Below are 24,145 nucleotides of genomic sequence, written 5' to 3'. Positions count from 1 at the left end.
CTACAGTTCGTATATTATCATGGTACTTACACCTAAAAACCTGAGTGTGTTTCGGTAACTTTTTTCATAACTTTTTCGATGTTTTTGCGTAACTTATCACGCCTATAGCGGGTCAAGGTGGGCCGTTTTTCTGGGCCAACCCACGAGCACATGTGCCTCCTCATGACACTAAACATTATGTGGCTTTTCTGTGGCACATCATGTGTTGTGTTCATCTAAAAGGCCTCGCGAGGCGAGCGTATGTTTTTAACAACTTGTTTTCCTTTGGTAAAACATTACCATCATGTTTATATTGTAACTTATCGGTTATGCGGTGCTTATATTATCATGTTGTTCACACAAAAATTATCAGGGATGTTTTGAACAACTTTTCCCCGGGACAAAAGGTTATCATGTTGATTCTAGGTAACCTATCAAGCCCGCGGTGCTTAAAATATCATGCTATTTACACAAAAATTATCAAGAGTATGTTTCAGCAAAATTTCCCCCCCACGGGTCAAAAACTTATCATGGTGTTTAGTTATCGTGGTGCATATGTTTTCATGCTATTTACACATAAAAATACCAGGGAAGGGAGGTATAGTACCGTGCTATTTACACAGAAGATACCGGAGTATATTTTCAAAAAAAATCCCTATGGTCAAAGTTACCATGGTGTTTCTACCTCAGTTATCAGATGTGCGCTGCGTATATTACCATCTATTTACACATAAATTATCTGGTATATTTTCACATTTTTCTTCCCAAATGGTTAAAGTTACCACGATGTTTGTATCTAAATTATCAGGTCTATGACGTGAATATTATCGTGCTATTTATAGAAATTACCCGGGGCCGGGGTTCAACAAATTTCTTCCCAATGATCAAAGTTACCATGATGCTTTCACCAAAGTTATCACGCCTTCAATGCTTATGACCATGCTACTTACACATAATGTACCGTGTGGTATACAAAAGTTATCATGTTGGTGGTGCGCCATTTATCGTGGTGGTGATGGAGAATTTACCACGGGAAAAGTTTATGTGTCAGGTTTGATAGGTGAAAAAAAGTTTTTCAGTGATAAAATATTAAAGGCAAAACATGTCAAAAACAGTATTTTCCTTAGCTTGTTCAACAATGAGTGTCATGGGTGAGATGGCTGGCTCCCTTTGTTGATTACCTGTAGACCAGAGATCAAATCCCAATTAAAGCATTGTTTTTGCCCAAAAATCTGAAAGGCGCGTGGGGCCGTAACTGGTGGTTGAAAGAAAGGAAATCAGGAGGGCGGGAAAGGAAGGAGATCAAGAAGAAAGGAAGGAGATCAGGAGGACGTGCGGGAATGGAAGGAGATCGCGAGGAAAGGAAAGAGATAGCAAGGACGTGCGGGAAAGGAAGGAGATCGGGAGGGTGTGGCAGTTTTGCAATCTGCCACACGGTTGCCACTTACATATTTCATATATATATATATATATATATATATATATATATATATATATATTGTTTTGTTTAAATATAATTTTTATAGTGTGGTTCCTAAACAAAGTACAACAACAACAACAACAAAGCCTTTAGTCCCAAACAAGTTGGGGTAGGCTAGAGGTGAAACCCATAAGATCTCGCAACCAACTCATGGCTCTGGCACATGGATAGCAAGCTTCCACGCACCCCTGTCCATAGCTAGCTCTTTGTCGATACTCCAATCCTTCAGATCTCTCTTAACGGACTCCTCCCATGTCAAAATCGGTCGACCCCGCCCTCTCTTGACATTCTCCGCACGCTTTAGCCGTCCGCTATGCACTAGAGCTTCTGGAGGCCTGCGCTGAATATGCCCAAACCATCTCAAACGATGTTGGACAAGCTTCTCCTCAATTGGTGCTACCCCAAATCTATCTCGTATATCATCATTCCGGACTCGATCCTTCCTCGTGTGGCCACACATCCATCTCAACATACGCATCTCCGCCACACCTAATTGTTGAACATGTCGCCTTTTAGTCGGCCAACACTCCGCGCCATACAACATTGCGGGTCGAACCACCGTCCTGTAGAACTTGCCTTTTAGCTTTTATGGCACTCTCTTGTCACAGAAAATGCCAGAAGCTTGGCGCCACTTCATCCATCCGGCTTTGATTCGATGGTTCACATCTTCATCAATACCCCCATCCTCCTGCAACATTGACCCCAAATACCGAAAGGTGTCCTTCCGAGGTACCACCTGGCCATCAAGGCTAACCTCCTCCTCCTCACAGCTAGTAGTACTGAAACCGCACATCATGTACTCGGTTTTAGTTCTACTAAGCCTAAACCCTTTCGATTCCAAGGTTTGTCTCCATAACTCTAACTTCCTATTTACCCCCGTCCGACTATCGTCAACTAGCACCACATCATCCGCAAAGAGCATACATCATGGGATATCTCCTTGTATACCCCTTGTGACCTCATCCATCACCAATGCAAAAAGATAAGGGCTCAAAGCTGACCCCTGATGCAGTCCTATCTTAATCGGGAAGTCATCGGTGTCGACATCACTTGTTCGAACACTTGTCACAACATTATTGTACATGTCCTTGATGAGGGTAATGTACTTTGCTGGGACTTTGTGTTTCTCCAAGGCCCACCACATGACATTCCGCGGTATCTTATCATAGGCCTTCTCCAAGTCAATGAACACCATATGCAAGTCCTTCTTATGCTCCCTATATCTCTCCATAAGTTGTCGTACCAAGAAAATGGCTTCCATGGTCGACCTCCCAGGCATGAAACCAAACTGATTTTTGGTCACGCTTGTCATTCTTCTTAAGCGGTGCTCAATGACTCTCTCCCATAGCTTCATTGTATGGCTCATCAGCTTAATTCCATGGTAATTAGTACAACTCTGAACATCCCCCCTTGTTCTTGAAGATTGGTACTAATATACTCCGTCTCCATTCTTCTGGCATCTTGTTTGCCCGAAAAATGAGGTTGAAAAGCTTGGTTAGCCATACTATCGCTATGTCCCCGAGACCTTTCCACACCTCAATGGGGATACAATCAGGGCCCATCGCCTTGCCTCCTTTCATCCTTTTTAAAGCCTCCTTCACCTCAGACTCCTGGATGCGCCGCACAAAACGCATGCTGGTCTCATCAAAGGAGTCATTCAGTTCAATGGTAGAACTCTCATTCTCCCCATTGAACAGCTTGTCGAAGTACTCCCGCCATCTATGCTTAATCTCTTCGTCCTTCACCAAGAGTTGGCCTGCTCCGTCCTTGATGCATTTGACTTGGCCAATATCCCTCGTCTTCCTCTCCCGGATCTTAGCCATCTTATAGATGTCCCTTTCACCTTCCTTCGTGCCTAACCGTTGGTAGAGGTCCTCATATGCCCGACCCCTTGCTTCACCAACAGCTCGCTTTGCGGCCTTCTTCGCCATCTTGTACTTCTCTATGTTGTCTGCACTCCTATCCAGGTATAGGCGTCTGAAGCAATCTTTCTTCTCTTTAAGCGCCTTCTGGACATCATCATTCCACCACCAGGTATCCTTATCTTCGCTTCTCCTTCCCCTGGACACTCCAAACTCCTCCGAGGCAACCTTACGAATGCAAGTCGCCATCTTCATCCACACATTGTCCGCATCCCCTCCTTCCTCCCAAGGGCCCTCCTTAAATACCCTCTCCTTGAACACCTGAGCTACCTCCCCCTTGAGCTTCCACCACTTCGTTCTAGCGACCTTGGCACGCTTATCCCGCTGGACACGAATCCGAAAGCGGAAGTCAGCAACCACCAGCTTATGCTGGGGTACAACACTCTCCCCAGGTATCACCTTACAGTCTAGACACGCACGCCTATCTTTTCTTCTCGAGAGGATGAAATCAATCTGGCTAGAGTGTTGGCCACTACTAAAAGTCACCAGATGTGAATCTCTCTTTCTAAAGAGGGTGTTAGCTACAATCATGTTGTAGGCTAGAGCAAAGCTTAAGACATCTTCTCCTTCTTGATTCCTGATGCCATAGCCAAAGCCCCCATGCGCCCCTTCAAAACCTGTGTTAGATGTACCCACGTGGCCATTGAGGTCTCCTCCTATGAAGAGCTTCTCACCAATCGGTACACTCCTAACCATGTCTTCCAAGCCTTCCCAGAACTCCCTCTTGGTGTTCTCATTGTGGCCTACTTGCGGGGCATATGCGCTGATAACATTGAGAACCAAGTCCTCAGCTACCAGCTTGACCAGGATAATCCGGTCCCCACGTCTCCTGACGTCTACCACTCCATACTTGAGGCTCTTGTTGATCAAGATGCCTACGCCATTTCTGTTTGCAGCCGTCCCCGTGTACCACAGCTTGAAGCTGGTATCCTCCACCTCCTTCGCCTTATGTCCTCTCCATTTGGTTTCTTGGACGCAAAGGATATCAACACCTCTCCTCACTGCTGCATCAACTAGCTCCCGAAGCTTCCCTGTCAGAGACCCTACGTTCCAGCTACCTAAGCGAATCCTCCTAGGCTCGGCTAGCTTCCTTACCCTTCGCACTCGTCGAGTCAAATGCGAAGACCCTTGCTCATTTTCCACTACATCCGGGCGCCGATGTAGCGCGCCACTAAGGATGCGACGACCCGATCCTCGCTCACTTGCCACCGTATCCGGATCAAGATACGGCGCGCCACTTGGGGGGTGACGGCCCGGCCCTTGCCCATTTTCCACCACACCCGGGTTCCGATGTGGCGCGTCGCTGAGAGGGTTACGCCCCAACAAAAATCTTTTGGGTTTCATCTCCATAAGAGTGGCCGAGTTTTTACGTTGGCTCGCCAAGCCTATCACAACCCTTCTCCTTTACCCGGGCTTGGGACCGGCTATGTTGAGACAACATAGGCGGAGTTGGTTCCTAAACAAAGTACTCCGGCAAATAAGCATGAATGAGTCAAACCAATGTTGGTGGTTGTGTTGATAGAGTATCATGTTTTTCTTGGATGCAATTTAGGAAACTAAAAGATGATATTAAAGTAAGGGCCCTGGTATAGACACAAGTTTTTCCGTGTGACCTTAGTACGGCGTTGAAAAATGGATCATAGATGCATAGTGATGAAGCAGATTACGCCGGCAAATGTACCATCCTAATGAGTTACTGATATCAGACAGTAAATATGTCCTACACGCAACACTTTAGTTGAAGTAAATTTACCTAGATGCAATTGTTCCTCCATACCACCTCCAGCATGTCCAGCTTCAGGGAAGTTAATAATGTTATCTCTTTCATGGCCCAGAACAACAACTCCATTGATTTGAGACTCTATGACCATGACTTCTAAACGTATGTGTGGTGCCCGTGTATATATATTAGTCAAAGATTGTCTAATCTTAGTGATGAAGTTTGTTTTCTCTCCAATACCAGTCTGTGTAGGACACAAACAGTACCCGTTTTTCTTGCGAGCAAGGCACAAATCCCAATCCAATTTTGATTTCAAAACGACCAGCACCTAACTGAAACGTTTTTATTCCTCGATACTTCAAACCGGAACGTCAGTGCAGATTGAAGTTGAGATTGAATTATTTGGGCGCTCCAACAAACCTGACACTTCTTTTCCATAGCTGGCACGTGATTTCCTGAGATATTCCAAATGAGTTTGAAGGTCTCTCTCTCTCTCTCTCACCTATTGTAATTCCACCACACCATTCTCCATGAATCCCTCTCATGTCGTGACTGCTTGCATGAACCGATTATTAATTCAACCCTCCTCCTTAATCTCTCTTTATATGGGACGTGGATGCATGCAACATTAATTCAGTCTCTCTCTTCCAATAAATTCCACAATTATCTTCATAATCGGGCGTGGATGCATGCGGCATTAATCCCATTAAATTCCACAGTTTTCTTCATAATCTCCCCTTATGTACCGCTTAATCTCTCCTTATATAGGCGTTCATGCAGCAGCATTAATCCGGCCTCTCTCCCATTTAATTTCAGAATTCTCTCCGAGAGACAAATCCACTCCTTCCCAATTCTCTATGCGGTATTGATATTAACTGGCAGAGGTATATAAGTTGATAAGATTTTGTGTAAGTAAGCGAGGTGGGACAATACAAAAGACACAAACTTATTAGGTTCGCGCAAAGAGGGGGCTAGGGCAGTTGGATGCCCCCTTAAAATTCGAAGGGTAGATTGGGGGTTTGACTCCGAGCAGCTTAATTTTTTGCTCGCCCAGAGTACAGAGTTTGCTGGGCCACTACGTGGGTGGGCTGAGGCCCATGTAACGAAAATTTAGATTGGCGGACGGACGAAAATTTGGTACCGGACGGCAGACTAAATTTTGTAGATTAGGAAAAGATTAGTACCACCTTGTTTTATTACAATTTTGTTCATATAAATTGTAAAAATGTATTATAACATGAGAAGAAAGCGTATTATGACGGTGAATCCGGAGACTCAATCCGTGTTTTACTATTAACTAGCAAAAGGGCCCGTGCGTTGCAACGGGAGGAAGAAAAAAGAGTCAATTACACCACTGGTGTCATAACTTGGCACGAAAGATCAGTTTAGTGTTTAAACTTGCAGCATACATTGAACTGGTGCCACAACTTGATTTTGATGTGCATATACGGTGCAAATCATGTTTCTATACGAACATAATACTGATTAGGCACGCCGATGTTGCATCGGGCCCGCTGTCAGCGACTAGACAGCAAAGTGGAAGGGTCCATTTGTCAGCCGTGCACAAAAAAATAAAAAATTGGCACGGACGAGGACTCAAAAAGCTAACATGTACTTAACAGCAGCGCAAAGCAGACCACCTGACCATCAGGCATTTTATGTATTAAGTGGGTACTGCTGCTATATATTCTTTGACTATTAAGCGGGCGGCAGTCCCTACATCCAATTTTGCACTGTTCTTTTTTCAGAAATTTATCGAATATATGTTAATTATAATAGTGTGTTCATCACAAAAAATATATTATAATATTGTGTTATAAATAATATATATGTTTAAAATAAATTACATTATAAAATAATCACATATGGATTTAGCATTTATCTATATAATAAATTTTGAATTACAAAGTTGTTCATGTAATAATTTGCATATTGAATAAGAACATATATTCAATAAATTCTTGTATGAGTTTAAAATTGTTCACAGTTTTAACAAAATATTAATGTAATATACAAATGTATTCATGCTTTAAGTAAGTGTTTAAGTTATTATATATTTTAGTGAATGCTTATATAAATTTAAAAATGTTCACAGTTTAAAAAAGATATGCATATAGTGTATAAAAATGTTCCTGCTCTAAGAAAGTTTTTTATTTCACTATATATATTTTCATGGATTCTTAAATAAGTTTTAAAATATTCACAGTTTTAACCAAATATTCATGTAGTATATAAAAGTGTTCATGCTTTAAAAAACATATATTCATATAATGTAAGAATAGTTGGCTGGGTTAGAAGCAGTCGACTTGTAGTCATCATGTGCGAGCGGCCACCACACCACCCTGTAGCGTCACCTTTTTTAACAAAATATATATTTTATTTCAATAAATGCTAATATAAGTTTAGAATGTTCACGGTTATAATAAAAAAATATGTAGTATCTAAAAGTGTCATTGTTGTTTTAAAATTTATTTTATTTTAACACACAGTTACATTTTACATGTATTTTAATTTATTTTACAAAAATAACAGTGTAAAATGGGTTGCTGGGACTCCAGTCCACTTAAGTCAGAATGGTTATATGCGTTTTGTATTGGTTAATCACAAGGAAAGGTGTTCGGTGTACTAGTTTGGCTGGCGGTACTGCAGGCGTCAGGTAATATGATCGAATCCCATGGCGATAATTTTTGCACAATACGCCTCCATCAATTTTTCATGAGAAAAAATACAAGAGTATTTTTTCAAAAATAGCAGGCACGCGTCATTCGGTCTTACAGCGAGGCCCATGCCACGTTGGCGCACCTAATCAACACCGTATTCGTATAGTAACGTGATTTGCACCGTATATGCACGCCAAAACCAAGTTGTGACAACAGTTCAATGTATGTCGTAAGTTTTAGCACTAAACTGATTTTTGTTGCCAAGTTGTCGCACTAATGGCTATGAGCCTATGACCACATTTTGTTGATTTCAGCATACTATGTACAATAATACTGTTGTGTTGAAATTTCTTACAAAAATTGATTATGCAATTGGAAGGAGAAAAGAAAGATAACAACGGTTGGACGTTGTACATTGTACAGTTTGACTATGTAGCTAGCTAGCAAAGCTAGCCGTATTGAGTTGCCATCTACCGAAAGTTCCTAGGCTTGAGTGCACGATGACTTCCCAGAGTGGTCGAGCCCGTGAGTTGCAACGGGGAAAACAAATCCTTATATGCGCGTAGTAGCCCATCCATATTGTCACTTCTCCTCTTCATCACCATCGCCGATGGTTGTCAGTCATCCACCAATTAACGACGGCCATGATCAATCTCAAGGTGAGCTTGGTCATCACACTTTAACACACTATTTTTGCCAGCCCCTCCCTTTGTCACATTGTCAACCAATTCAAGATGAATGTGGTCAATTCCATGGTGATGAGTTTGGCCATCGCACTGTAGCATGTTGTTCCCGCGAGCACCTCGCGCACCTCGCTATACTAACTTATAGTTTCATGAATAATGATTGTGTTCGCTGTGGTGAGGAGAGTAATAGAGGACAGGTGGAGGCTGCGCCATGCGTGCGACAGCAGAAGCACATGGACCACATATCCAAACCAATGCTAGATGCAAATTGCGCTTGTATAATTCACTTAACATACAATCTTTCCCTAATAATAAACATTTTTGAAGGTCTAGGCACAAACACACACGACGGACGGAGGAACATTCAAAAAATCAGAATTTATTTTCCTTCAGCCTACAATCCCTCCTCCACGTGAGTGTGCATGCATGGCCCCGGGATTTATTCCTGCATGGCAGCCTCACAATCCTGGGGATTTACAATTAATTCCTGCATGGCAACATCCTTTTGTTCCCTCTGCCTATTGATCTTTCAAGTGGTTTGCATATTTCAAGTCATAACCGTACTTAAATTGGTGGGTTTGGACATGAAGTGCCGAGGTGGTACTATCTTTGAACAAATAATCTCTTATAAATACATAAGGGGGATGCTAGTTCAGCGGATTTACTCTTTCGCGATCGGCCGCTCCAGCGCTCGATTCGAACCAGCGCACAAGGCAAAACCGACAGGATTTCCAGGTAGGGCCCACCACGTGTGACAACCAGCCAACAAGGGATGGTGTGGTGCGCATCCACACGAAGGCACCATCGTGAAGGCCCACCCAGAATCAACACTAATCCCCCCCTGATTTTCGGGGGGTCCACCTTAATTAATCCCCTAATCTTCAAAGAAAACAACTGTCTACTTTTCAAATCGGGAGCTGTCCGAAACCGAGCGCTCCAACGAGCGCGCGCGAGTTAGACTCTTCTTCGCTAGTTCAGTTGTGTGCTCCCTTCGGCAGTTGACCTCACATTGGGAGTTCGATCCCTTGACGGAAGCACATTATTTTTGCGTCCCAGCTGGACTGCATCGGTTGTGGGCCGCCGTTTCAGCCGGGCCGTCTGCCACAGCGAGGTCCAGCGATGGGCTGAGGCCTGGGCGAGTCAGAAAGATCGTTTTAAGGAATTTTAGCTAAATTTTTAGTGCACCCGTACAATCAGAATCATATTTTAGTACCACCTCGCGTATTATGTTTTAAATTGAACCTGAAAGCGTAAATTCATGGAAAGAAGCGTATTGTGACGGTGAACACACGGAGTCAATCCATGCTTTATTATTATTATTATTACTATTACTATTATTATTATTATTATTATTATTATTATTATTATTATTATTATTATTATTATTATTATTATTATTATTATTATTAGGGAAAGACTAGCACAAATGCCTGTGCGTTGCAACGGAAGACATAATTGAAGTGTATTTAAATTTAGTTAGAACTATATGGGAAAACAAATTGATATTCGTGTGAAATTTAATGCTCGCCAAAATCCGTAGACCAACACAATAACAATTTGCTGATTCCAAATAGACTTAAAATTTGTTTATATAGAGCTATAATTCACCATCATATTCTAATTTAAAATAGAACTGGTTATCTTTGATCCCAGCTTGAAATATACTACATGATGGTTGTTGAGGTTGTGTTGGCATGTGTAGGGTGCCTTGTGAGAACCAGTTGTCATTGACCCATGCCGTTGTCACACAATATTAACAAAACAAAAAATTATAAAGTGGAAATGCTGGCATTTTTTACACAAACAATTCTACAAAACAAAAATAGTAGGTAGCAAGCTCTAGAGGTCCTAAAAACATGTGTTTCGATTAAGAAAGGATGATACACCCGTCATAAACTTTTAAGGAGAAGACGTACCGACTTATCTCTATAAATAAAATTAATCTTTACCTACTAATAAAGCGGCTATCGCCTGGTCGTCCGTCGTTAAAATTACCCTTCATGTTGGTAAAAATTACCCACCAATGCCACCCGTAAGTGGAAAACGATTCGTTTTTCGGACTAAAAATCGCCGCCTCCCACACTGTTTTATAGCTGGAAGACGAGCAGTAGTCAATGAGCGATGAGTAGTAGACTCAGGTTCGATCCCCAACATCAACAATTTTTTATCTTTCTTTTCTCACGCATGACCCATCTATGCATTCATGGGCCGGCCCATGTGCGGGGCTTTACTCCCCTGTTTCTTCTGATTTTACTTTTTTGTTTTTTCTGTTTTCTTTCTTCTTTAAATTAATTCGGGATCTAATATTCTAAAGTTACGAGTTTTCAAACAAAATGTTTGAGAAATCATACAATATATGTGAATTAAAAAATGTTTAGAAAATCATAAAAAAAATTGCAGATTCAAAAAATGTTAGTCGTTTTGCAAAATTGTTCGCAATATTATAAAAAAAATCACAATTTGGAAAAATGGTCGGGAAATAAAATCAAGTGCATGATTTTGAAAAAAATGATCATGTAGTCAAAACATATTCGGAAATCTGAAAAAAAATGGCCATAACATTTTAGAAAATGTTCACAAAAAATGATTTTTAAAATTTGTTCCCCAATTTAAAAAAATCATCGATTCAAAAAAAATTTGTTGAGTCAAAAAATGTTAATGAATTTGAAAGCATTTCATACATTTAAAAAGTTTGTAAACAAAAGTAATGTTCATTACTTTTGTAAGAAAATAAAAAAATTCAAAAAAACATGTTTGTCAATTCGAAAAACTGTTCACTGATTCAAAAATATTTTATGTTTAGGATCCGGTTAGTTTTTTGAAAGTCCTTATATGTCTTGGCGTTGGGAGTAGTACGTAGTTAATGAGATTTGTTTTTAAAGTTTTAAATGTTCCCTTGCGCAACATAATGACAAATGTGACATGCATTGGCAAACTCATAGACTTGGGATTTACCACGTCGAATGCATTGTGATCACGTGGACATCGCAACCACCATCGGGTAGGGTGAAAAAAAAGCAACATGGTGAGCCACAGTGTTAAAATAGAGTACGCTCATGTGTCAGGATATTGAGTCATACTTATTTGGTTAGCCATGATTTTTTGTCTCCCGTTGCAACGCACGGGCATATTTGCTAGTATTAATAAAAAGCATAAATAATGAGATTACACGGTTGATTGACATATTAATATTACTTATGGAAGAAGATAATGGATATACCTGGTGCTCATTGACTTTAGTTGACTCAGTAGCATGCAATTTGCTTTTATTATTGGGCTTGTTAATATTTTTTCAGCTAGCTTACCACATGGTCCATATGGTTGGGCTTGTTGATATTGATAGGACGAATTGCTTTTTGCGCCGATACAACCGGTGGTTATCATTACAACCATAGAAACAAAGAATTGTACATTTCTAGAGACTCATTGTTGTCGCTAATTCTTCATTTCATCACAATTGTCGATGGTAGTCTCTCTTACCCACCTATTCATGACAAACGTCATTAATCCCACATATATGAGTTTGATCATCATACTCCATCACACAGCTTCGCAAGTCTCTCTTGCCTAATAACTTATAATTTTGTGGACTTGTAATGCTCTTAGTATATTAATTGATATTTCAAACCGGCAAGCGTTAAAATCTTACAGAAATAAAATCATTAATATTTCAGCCGTACAAATACAACATTAAAAAAGGATCCGATATTTTAGCCGGGCTCATATTTTCTTTCCTCCACAAATAACGTGGCGTGCACCCTCAGCCGTCGAAATATTCAAGCGTCAAACAAATCCTTCCATTTTAGCTTCACACAATCCTTCGTAAGGATTCCACCCTTGTTAAATATTCAGCCCACAATCCTTTTAATTATTAGCCTCACATAATTCCTTCCTTCCTTTTTCCTTGCCTATTAAGGATCCCATCGATTTAAATATTGTGCCGAGCCCACCACAATCCTTCCATAAATCCTTCCTTACCTTACCTTATTATAAGGATCCCATCCATTCCTTTGAATTAGCCGCATCTATTTAGCCACATTCATTTGCTTAATTAGCCTGTCGGCTTAATTAGCTCTCCTCTTTTCACGTCTGTTTGTTAATTACTGCGCCATATTAACTGGTATGTGTGTCCTTAAAATCGCGAGGTGGTATTATTATTCATCAAGTAGTATGTTTATCTCAGTTGGTTGTCGTAGCCCAGAGAAATAGAAGAAATCTCATGTTCGATTCTCCACAGTAATGTATTTTTTCTTTCTCTAAGATCTAAGATAAAAAAGCCCACTCGTGTGCACTTAGCCCATAAAAGAAGGCCCATGTTTTGGCGGCCAATTAGCTGGGCTAGGATAGCTGCCGGGACGTGGTTATTATAAAATTTCAGGCCCAAGTGACCTACGAGCAGCGAGTTTCATCGTGGAGACCTGGGCGACATACGAACGAAGGCTCGCAGGTGTAAAAACGGACATACGAAAGTAAACAGAGGGAAATTTAGTACCACCTTGTATATATGTTTTAAATTCAAACTGAAAGCGTAAAATCACGGGAAGAAACGTATTGTGACGGTGAACCCACGGAGTCAATTTGTGCTTTATTATTATTAGGGAGAGATAATTTCTCTTCCTAATAATAAAGCACGGATTGGGTCTCCGGATTCACCGTCACAATACGCTTCTTCTTGTAAATTTACGCTTTCAGTTTTTTTCACCTATATTATTTTCTACTAGGCGATGTGGTACTATAAGTTGCTAATGGAAACAATCAACGTGTCCGGAAGCTAAACCAGTATGGGCCACGTAAATCCACCTGGGCCAGAGAATTACTCTTGTGGGCCGCTATGTGTATGGACCAAACTCAGGTAAGCTAGCTGAAGCCTCTCGTGAGTTGTAGGATTGTTTGTTCATTAGTAATCCCACATCGCTCTTTTCGACCAAATCTCATCGACTTATATATGTACGACTGCGAGAATCAACAGACGGTGAGGTGACAGAGATTTGAGAAAAAGAGAAGCTATATAAGAATAGAACGGAATAGACAACGAATGTCTGAGTACTCCGTACACAGACGGGACAACAACGGAGGAGGAGTCATGAACGGCAATAGACCAGCTAAGCACAGATGGGCGCAGCACTTGGACGGGCAACAGCGGAGGGGAACGTAGATACGCGACGGCGTTCATGGCATGGCCTCTACTGTCTACATGGGCTAGCTGCCCCTACTGAGGGTTAACGCTGGGCTTTAGGCCGAACAAAAGCTTCTCTATTCTTCATAATTCAGAAAACTTTTGGATTGTTTTAACGTCCAAAAATTTACTCAAAAGCCTTTTAATTTTCAGTGACCATATATGGATAATTAGCGAACTAAATAAAATATTTACATATTACACATAGTTAATATTTTCTATATTTACCAGCAAAAAAATATTTTCTATATTCTTTATAACTCAAAAAACTTATTGATTGTTTAAAGGTCCAAACTTTATTCGAAAGCCTTCTAAATTTTTAGTAGGCTTATATGGATCACTAAAGACCCAAATAAAATATTTACATATTACATGTAGTTATTATTTTCCCTTTGAAAATACAAAGTGAATTTAAATTCAAGTACATTCAAATTATCAAAATATTATTTTATTTTCGACGACCGTTGCGGTGCCAAAGCCGAACGTTGACGAGCGCGAAGGAGCCACACGGGAAGCCAGCTAGGCTGACCTAGGCACAGTCATTCTCAACGCTATCTCCGGCCACGAGCGGGGGCCGCTTCCTACTACTTTTCGGAGAGATCTGCAGTATAAGAATTTTCTCATTTTTGCATTATTTATTTGGGTGTTTGTCGATCCGAGTGACGGGTGTTCATTTCCTTCCGACATACTTCCTCTGTTCCTTTATATAAGGTGTAATTTTTAAGTCAAACGAGTGCAAGTTTGACCAAATTTTTAGAAAAATATATCAATATTCACAATACAAAATTTATATCATTTGATCCATCATGAAAAGTAGTTTCATCTTTTACTACTAGGTATTGCAAATATTGTTATTTTATTCTATAATTTTGATCAAACATTCAAATCTTTGACTTGCACAAAAACCATACACCTTAAATTCTGGAATGGAGCATGGCACATCGGTGGTGCCTCGACGCCCTCCGTGACCCATCGAGGACATGATTGAGTAAATGATGCCATCCAGGGCTACACACATTAGTTGGGCTCCCGCTGCACGTATCCATTAAAGCCTGCGCCATAGGCCAGAAGCCAGCCTCGACCAGCTGGCACCCATATGGCACAGATGATGGCATTTATTACTCCCGTTGCAACACACGGGCATATATGTGCTAGTATATATATATATATATATATATATATATATATATATATATATATATATATATATATATATATATATATATAGACACACACACACACACACTAGCAAAAGTGTCCGTGCGTTGCAACGGGAGAAACAAATTATCACACTTAGCGCCTCATCCTTATTATCACTTATTTTCTTTGTCCTCATTGTCGGTCACGCTGTCCACTACATGGCGAACATTCCACCTAAGCTTGGAGCTAATGAAGAATCGTCTACATACACAGACCAGCGAACAGTCGTGTTTGAGATCTCAGCCACATCCGCGCAATCTAATGATTGCGTCTTGTGTTTGTGTTATCCATATTTTACATCGTAGCAATTCAGTACTAGTTCGTAAAGGATACAAAAAAATCTTCAATTTTAACTTTAGTTTAAAACAATCAACACCTTTTTTTGTGGGGTAAAACGATCAACACCAAAGAACAGGGGAGGTTGCGAGTTTGATTCATGTCACGGTCAACTATTTTTGCCTCATCTCCTAAATGGGCTGGTGGGTCTGATTTGTTGGGACGGGTCGCACAGACAGGTTGGGATGGCACTTTTTTTCATTGGTGGAATGTAACACGGACGAACGGGGCAGAGGCCCGGCGGCCCAGGACAGACGATTTGTAGAATAGTCTAGCTGAGTATGGAGAAATGCTATGGACATACCAAATGGAAGGCCAAACAATATTATACCTCCATTTATATAAAAAATAGCATATATGCCCGTAGGTTACAACAGTAAAAAAAAGTGATATAAATTTAGTGAGGATTGTATGCACAAACATAACATTCAATGTGTTATAAAGTTGGCGCAAATTTAGTAAGTATCATAAGTGGGTCTGCTGCAACCGAAGAAAAAATAATGAGAATTTAATGAGGACTGCATGTAGGAAAAAAATGCCACATCATTTTTATTCATAAGATATGGATGAGGCCAGTACTCCTGCCATTGGTTCAAATTAAATTCCATGCCAACCAAATATGGCGCCCACAAATCCCGCACGTCCTATCCATTTGGTAGGGATCCTCTCTCAATCCTCCTATAATTACCGTATATTTTCTTATTGTGTATTTCTTCTTTTTCTTTCCTTATATATCAAGCATGTCATGAATCTCAGTTGCCAGCCGGTTAATTACCACATAATTACCCTATATTTCCTTTCTCTTCCTTCCCTTTTGGCCTTCCTTCTTTATTTCTCATGCAATATCCACGCCTTATTCTTTTCTTAATTTCCGAAGCAGCTCGATGCCTGACAACCTAAGAACTAAGAACGTATATAAACTGCAAAAAAACTAATCTAAAATAGCAAGATGGGACTATTTAATAATATGTAAACAATTATGAAAAAGCCTCCAACCTGCTCCTTGTCCGTCCCGTGGGCCGCAACACCGTCTCGGCCCAACATTCCGTGCCCATCAAGCACCCAACTCCCTCGACCCAAGTATGGATGTTTCCTATACTTTATGTTAAGGAGCCAGACGCCAAAATAGGCACATCCATGAGCCTAGTTAGACTGGTTTGCTAAGTTGGCATCTTCACGGCAAACTGTGGTTCGAATCCCAGTTTCCTCATCCTGACTTTGTTTTTCTATTTTTATTCAAACTGAAAGCGTAAAATTATAGAAAAAAAATGTATTGTGACGGTGAACCCACGGAATCAATCCGTGCTTTATTATTAGGGATAGACTAGCACAAAGGCCCGTGCGTTGCAACGGGGCGTACAAAGTTTAGTCATTTTCTAGTGCTTCGACATTTTGTAAAAGCAAGAAAGGCCATGTGTTACAACGAATACAAAATAAATAAGCGTGTGTTTGGAAACCTGAAAAATAATTTACCAATCAAACAACTTCGACCGTGAATTCCAGTTGTCATAAGAAGTTATCATTAGGTGCACATAAGCTAAGATTTGGGGGCCTTGTTTTAGTGAACAAAATTCTTGCACATACCTAGCGACACATCGATCTTGTCACTTCTCCCGTTCGTCAATGGTGGTCATGTATTCCACCTAATCACGGTAAACACTTCTCCCGTTCGTTGATGATGGTCATGTATTCCACCTAATCATGGTAAACATGATCAACAAGGTTACGAGGTTGGCCATTACACTATAGCATGCTGCATCCGCGTGCCCCTTTTTTCACTGACTTGTAATTCTGTGGATGACATGTCCCATTAATGTATGCATGAGTATAATTAGAATGTAATATTGTAAGATACACAGTTTTACTATTGTTTACTTATGTATTAATTAAACAAAGGGTGTGTCTAGGGCACATCTAGATGTGCTCTAGTTATTGCACAGCTAAGTGAGTGAATCAAACATAAAGAGAAAAAGAAAAAAGAAAAAAATATCCACGCGAATCTCAATGTAAGATCAATGACATAGAACTTAGATGTGCGATACTTATGGCACATCTAGATGTGCTTTAGCAAAACTGTTAAATAAATGCATACCATCTTCTTTCATGCTAGAAAAAAAAATACTAACTTGAGATTGTTGAAGCTCTCCTCTCAGTACACACGATGCAACAAATACTGTAGAAAAGGAGAATAGCACAAAGGAGTCATGAAAAATATAATCACTTTTGCCAGTCCACATATCAAAGGAATCAACATCGTTATATTCTGATAGACAATTTAAAGTTGGGGAATATTCTTCTACTCAAACAAAAATAGTATGCAAATTCACTAAATATACATGGTGTAATTGTGTTTCAACTAATGTGTAGGTCGAAAATATAATCAATGCTTCGAGAAGTCTACACAATGATCATAACCCATTGTTCAATTATGCATAGGAAGGATAAGTAAAGTGCTCATCATCAGGAGACAAGACAGTTCAGGCGACAACCTGTGTGGTCTGCATCATCCGCCGTGTGCAACGGAGCCGGCGTCGCGTGCATCGATAGCTCTGGTCCTCACGAGTGCCTGTTCCTCGTCAATCTGTCCGCAAGGAAGCCGATACAAAAGCTTAGGTAGCTAGCTCGCGTAGCTAGCTTTGTACACAAGTGTTACCTTCAACTCATGGTCTGGATGAAGCTATCTCGGCTTGTGTTAGGATTAAGCGCCCCGACCTGTGTTGCGCGCCCGGTTCCACATGCCCGCGAGCGGAGGAGTGTAGGACAGCTGGATTGGGTAAGCAACGTCGGCGAACAACACAACGCCTGTCCATCCTAGTTGAGTGCCCAGAAGTCCGCAACTCCAACCGCAGCACAGCCGTGCGTCCAATCTCTTCAGACTGGTACGTACCTCTTGGATGGTTTCCCTTCCTTTCCCGGTGTCCGCGTGCCTCCAGGAGTTTTCTCCTTGTCCCCATGGGACCGGTCTCCATGCACCTGCTCCATCGGCTGCTCCGTCGTCCACGTGGGATCGGCCTCAGCGCGCCTCCTGGACCGGCCGTTCCGCTCTACCCATGGGATCTCCCTCCGCACTCCTCCTCGACAGGCCGCTTCACGTGTTGCTTCTCCTCCAGCCGCTCCATCGTCCATGTGGAATCGGCCGGCCGTTTCCTCTACGGTATCGACCGCCTCCCTCTTATCTGATATTTATCGTAGGGGTTAGGGTATAACCAGTTTGAAATCTTATCGTAGGAACTGTCTAGATGAAGGTACGTGTGTGAGTCAAACACGAAAGAGAAAACCGAAGTAAACGAATTGTTTTTGACAGACAGACGGGATTAGTACCACCTTGGATTTTAAAAAAAACATGAACGTGTTGAAAAAAACTAAAAGCGTAAAGTCACGGAAAAAAGCGTATTGTGACGGTGAACCCACGGAGTCAATCCGTGCTTTATTATTAGGGAAAGAGAAAAGATTATATACATATATATTATATTATTATTATTATTATTAGGGAAAGATTACTAAAATAGCTTGATGGTGCAACCAAAGGATCAACCCGTACGTACAGTACCTACCAAACGTACGCATGCATGGCCGAACGGCCTGATGGATATTAGCCTGTGAGTTAGTTAGCAGTGCATACTTATCTAGCAAATGGATTGGTACGTGCAGCTCACCATGCAAACCTGATAAGCAAGCCGCTGCGCATGAATCGGCCGCTCGCCAACAGCCTGCGGCGGTGCGCTCGGGATCTCCCTCGCTCATCCACTAACCTAGCTCCTATCTATAAAAGGATATCATCCGATCTCTCGCGAGGGGAGGCGTGCACAGATGGGCTGGCCGCCATGCCGCTCTCACACACGTGGCTGCCGCCGGTGGGCTACACACCGGAGAGGGACACAGCCACACACGCGGCTGTTAGGCTGCTCACGCGCACACACGCACGCGTAGACGCCGCCGCCCTGCACACCCACGCACGGCCAGAGAGAGAGGAGAACCACAACGCCACACCGCAAGGCGGCTCAGGCGGACACGCGCACAGCCGGCCGCTCAAGCAGAGGCCGCCGTCAGGCTGCACCCACTGAGGAAGACGGAGGCCATGCGGCCACGCCCAGCAGAATTTCATCCCTATAGCCCCATGCGTGCTGATCCTTTCTTCCAATACCTCCACACAAATATTTCCTTAAGATCCATGGAGGTCATTTCTACTACATCGTGCTCAAGGTGATATGGTAAGATTGGTAAGAATGAATATATTGTTGTTTATTTGATCTATACAGGTCTTTTCCCTCGCTACCGACGTACAGGTCATGGCGTCTTGTGAGTGGAGACGAATAGGTCTTGCAAGAGGATGTCATGAGATTATGAGCACAATGAGCAACCTTGGGTAATCAAGGTGAGGTTTATGTTTGTTATATACAGCTACAAGGAGAAGGCCGAAGCCGCTGGGAAGCACGCATGAAGAGGCCTCGAAAGTCTGGCCCTTGCCCGTGGTGAAGATTGAATCACCGATCTGAAAATAAACCGGTACAAATCACACGGTGAACAGAGTTCATAGAAGACAAAGAGGCCAACAAGTTCCATCAAAGAAGGAAAGGTGAACAGAGATCCAATTTATGGTGAAGTCTCAATAGCACACTCATGATCATCATGTGGCGATCGAGTGATGCATGGAGAAGTAATTCCATGTTTTAGATGGATCCGATCTATAACGAGGTGCCGCATATATTGGAATACCCAGGATCATAGGCGTACAGGTTTGGCACCACGTTCTCAAAGGAGACGGTATGGCGGAACCGGAGCTCGCTGATAATGCAGCCCGAGACTCACTTCGCCCTTCGTGGTGTACAGATTTTCGTCCGAATCATAGTTTGCGACGATGTAGTCAAAGACCGATTCCATCCTTCGAGAGGCGCACCCACCATGGCGGACAGATCCTTGGCGTATAGGTCCGTAGCGTCGCCGGCGTACAGGTCACCCTTTGGCGTAGCACCAGCACAAGGCGACGTGGCCTCCACAACGCCACCTTTCCACGGCCTCGTGAGGTGCCCCCCCCCCTTTGTCTGGGCAGACCGCCGAATACTCGGCATCGAGCCAAGACGAGGTGCCAACCACCCCGGCCACGCCCATGTGAGCGCGCGTTAGTTTTTACACTGACGCCGGTCTCCTCAAACTATTGCTCCCGCAAGGCGCACCCACCATGGCGGACAGGTCCTTGGCGTATAGGCCCATGGCGTCGCCGGCGTACAGGTCGCCCTTTGGCGTAGCACCAGCCCAAGGAGACGTGGCCTCTACAACGCCACCTTTCCACGGCCTCGTGAGGCGGCCCCCTTTGTCTTGGTAGACCGTCGAATACTCGCCGTCGAGCCAAGACGAGGTGCCAACCACCCTGGCCACGCCCATGTGAGCGCGATTTAGTTTTTACACTGACGCCGGTCTCCCCAAACCATTACTCCCGCAAGGTGTACTCCCTTGCACACCCCGATGAAGTAACCGGCCGCCGAGAAGTCTAAGCCGAGCGCGACCCATGCCACCCTGACAACAAATACTCCAACGCTGCCAAGACCGACGAGGCACGACGGTCTGAGGTCTACATCAACGAGCTCGCATTGTCGTCATCTTCAAGCAACGCCGCCACATGGCGACACCCAAATCTACTCCGACTTCTACATCAACACACTTCCCAAAACCCGTCCAAGCTCCGACGAGGCAAAGCCACTTCACCGACATGTCTTTTTCCGATGAAGCTATCCATATCTTGCCGGGCACCGACGAGGCGAAGGCAAGACACACCGTGTTTGACACCGATGAGGCGAAGGCAAGACACACCGTGTCTGACACCGACGAGGTGGACACCACCAAGCCGGGCACCGACGAGGCGAAGGCCGACCATCTGTCTGAGCTGACGAGGCCAGACATCTTCATCATCGGACATCGACAAGCCGGAGGGATGTGACTAAGCATCGCCGGAGCAACGGACGTACCGCTCCACTCTTCTATTCCACCACATCATCACCATCATCTACATCGAGCACTTGGAGAAGACGAGATGTGAAGACGACGACCATTGCAGCAGCTTAATCGGAGGTGGTCCATGGCTCCGGCTCGCGGACGTAATTAATTGGGAGCCTTCCGAGGCCCCGTGAACCAGAACCTCATAATCGCCGAAGTCATATTGGCCGAGCTAGCAGGCCATTGAGTGCTTATGTAAAGGGATCATGTAATTTGTTTTCTCCCACGAGAGATTAATAAAGTACAAGTTTCCCTATGTTTTCTTTGTGTACTCAGTACACTGGCACGCCCGCATATTTATTTTCCCTGGCATAGAAAGATAATAACACTATAACCATCGATGTTTGTTATTATTTTTCGTGTCAAACAAAATGGCACGCCCGGTGGGACGTGGTTCTCCTCCCATCTTTGATGCGCAACAATGGTCGTCGAATTCGTCTTCTGGCTCTTCTCCAACTTACAAGATGGTGTGGATATTTCTCAACTCGGGTTATTCTTCCCGATGCCCTATCTTTTATGGAGGCTTCAATTAACCCATTTGTGATCCAACTCGGGTTACTTTTCTATGGAGAACCGTTGGTGCAATTTCAATATGCCCCGATCACAGGTTTCCTCCAATATTGTGCGGCCATGGCAAGAAGGCGCCACAGTTCGCTTCAAGTACCCAAGATATTGCATTTATCTTGGAGGCACTCTTGATGGTTGAACAAATAATCCATGTATCATCGTTGGCTTTGGCAACCTCGACCTCATGCCCAATGTGTTGGGGGCATTTCTTGAGGTGGCCACTACATGTGAAGGCGCTTCATTAACCTTGACTATAAGCTCATGTCGGCAAAGCCTATATAAAATGAGATGATGTTTCATATGTAACAAAGTCATCCTCAACACACGCTCAATAGTAGCCAACCTGATGGGCCCATCTCCTCCACCCAACTGGTGCCTTGACGTGATGGCGAAAAGTTGAGCGAACATCTTCACCAGGCGCATGTTCGACTTGAAGAGCTATGGCAGATATAGCCTTCTCATATTGCATTTTATTTTCAATTCACACCTCATCCATCAAATTTCTTTCACATGTTTGCCTGATTGGAGGCAATTTTGAGCATAAATACTGGCTTTCCTCAGAATTCCACGCTAGTGCTCCAGTAATTGGCTACCCGAGGGCTTGTTGACGGGCGGCACAATGTGCCATGTTGCAGGTGAAGCGGCTCCCACACCCATAATGCACCACACGTTCCAAGTGTATGCTTTTGGAGGTAGTAAATAAGACTACTTGGGCACTTCTGTTATCAGACCCCGCGCCCATCATGTTTTCCGGCATGTCTCAGGTTCACAGAAACTCACATCCCAGGGAAGACTATAGGAAAAGATCATGAAAGGGCTACCTGACCCAACACAAGTTGGGTTCGGTGTGTAGCCACATGGCAACCCTGGGTCGTGCCACCAAAAGCCCCAGATAAAGTGCCAGGGGTTTTTCTTAGTATACATAGGTGAATGGTTGTCTTCCAAGTTCTGAAGGTGGGCCCCCGAGCAAGTGTGGAAAGTGATCCCCGAAGAAGTGCAAGCAAATCTCCAAAGTGAAAAAAATACTCATGAAGTCCAGGGTAATGCAGCCAGCCCATGCAAGCAATCCTCACAATAGAGGAAACCTCAAATTCCAAGAAGCAATCAAAAAGTCCCAAAAGTGCCAAGAAGCAAATCCGGCAATCTTGAGCGGTAGGGGAACCACTGGAAAGAAGGCGGAAGATAACCATTCACCACCCCTCATTAATGCATGAAGAAAAAATAGCCAAGCTGTTATCCCAAAACCATCACCTTTATCAACCTCACCTAAGTCTCTGGGTTCTTGAGGCATTGCGCGGGGGGCATGATCGAGCTGTGGGGTTTCTCGATACCATGATGGGCTAGGGTATGCTTTTCTACTTCCTGTCAGAGGCATCTCTGAAGCACGGTGTCCCCATACACATAAGCTAAAGCTTATTCAGTTCTTAACTTGCAACCGTCATGGTCGTTTCAACGGTCCCCGATGATAAGCCCTTTGGTAGTCTTTATTGATGACACATTATAGCTGGTTGATTGTCAGGAGGGCCAACATCTTCATCCAATCTAAGAAATACTTCATTTTTTATGACATTACATTCCATAAATATGTTTGCATGCACTCTTTTGTTCATCATCAGTGCAGCCATCACTAGTTAATGGCGCACACGTTGAGCCTGCGCCGACAGGATGGCTACTTGGACAGCAACAAAACTGTGTCATGATAATGTTGATGACATCCCGACATTTGATTGTCTACCCCAATATACGGCAGACATTGGAGCAGCGAACCCGTGTGTCCACAATGTCGTCGACAACATACTCCATCAACATTGGGGGGCAATTGCATCAGTTCATCCACGACGTCGCCGACGGCGTCTTGGCTTCACCAACCTGCTCCATCGACATTCGGGGTTAACACTCATGTGTTCACAGGGTCGTCGACGACATCCTGACATAGAGCTTTCAACACCAACACATCCCATCGGCACTGGGGGCAGCGAACCCGTGTGTCCGTGGCATCACCGACGACATCTCGGCGTCGAATAATCTACACCAACAAACTTCACCAACACTGGGGGCAGCAACCCCAATGCGTCTATTATGTCACTGATGATATTCCGGCGTACTTTTGGTCTACAACAACATATGTTGTTAGACTGGTAGTAGCAACACATGTGCACCTACAACACCGCCGCGGCACTCCGGCACCCTTATCTTCAACAACAACAACGAGAGCCGATGTCTATTCCGGCACTCTCTGTTATGGGCACGCCGATGGCATTCCGGTGTAGAATTTTCTTTTTCTACCTCAACCACAACGTCTTAGGGTTGCCTCAACAATTACGAGGTGACCCACCAATGGATTTCTGATGGCTCATCTACATCAATGCGCCAACTTCACGGGAGCAGTGCAACACGCCAGTGCGGCCAGCGTGAATCTGTGAAACCC

At 43.2% G+C, this 24,145-nt stretch overlaps 1 pseudogene; it reads right to left on the bottom strand.

Moving 5' to 3' along the window:
* On the bottom strand, positions 1-20,541 carry LOC123101717 (uncharacterized; annotated as a pseudogene).
* Between the last annotated feature and the right edge of the window lie 3,604 nt (positions 20,542-24,145).

The sequence above is a fragment of the Triticum aestivum genome, chromosome 5A (assembly GCF_018294505.1).
Source record: "Triticum aestivum cultivar Chinese Spring chromosome 5A, IWGSC CS RefSeq v2.1, whole genome shotgun sequence".
NCBI lineage: Eukaryota > Viridiplantae > Streptophyta > Magnoliopsida > Poales > Poaceae > Triticum > Triticum aestivum.
This window is presented reverse-complemented; position numbering and strand designations above follow the sequence as displayed.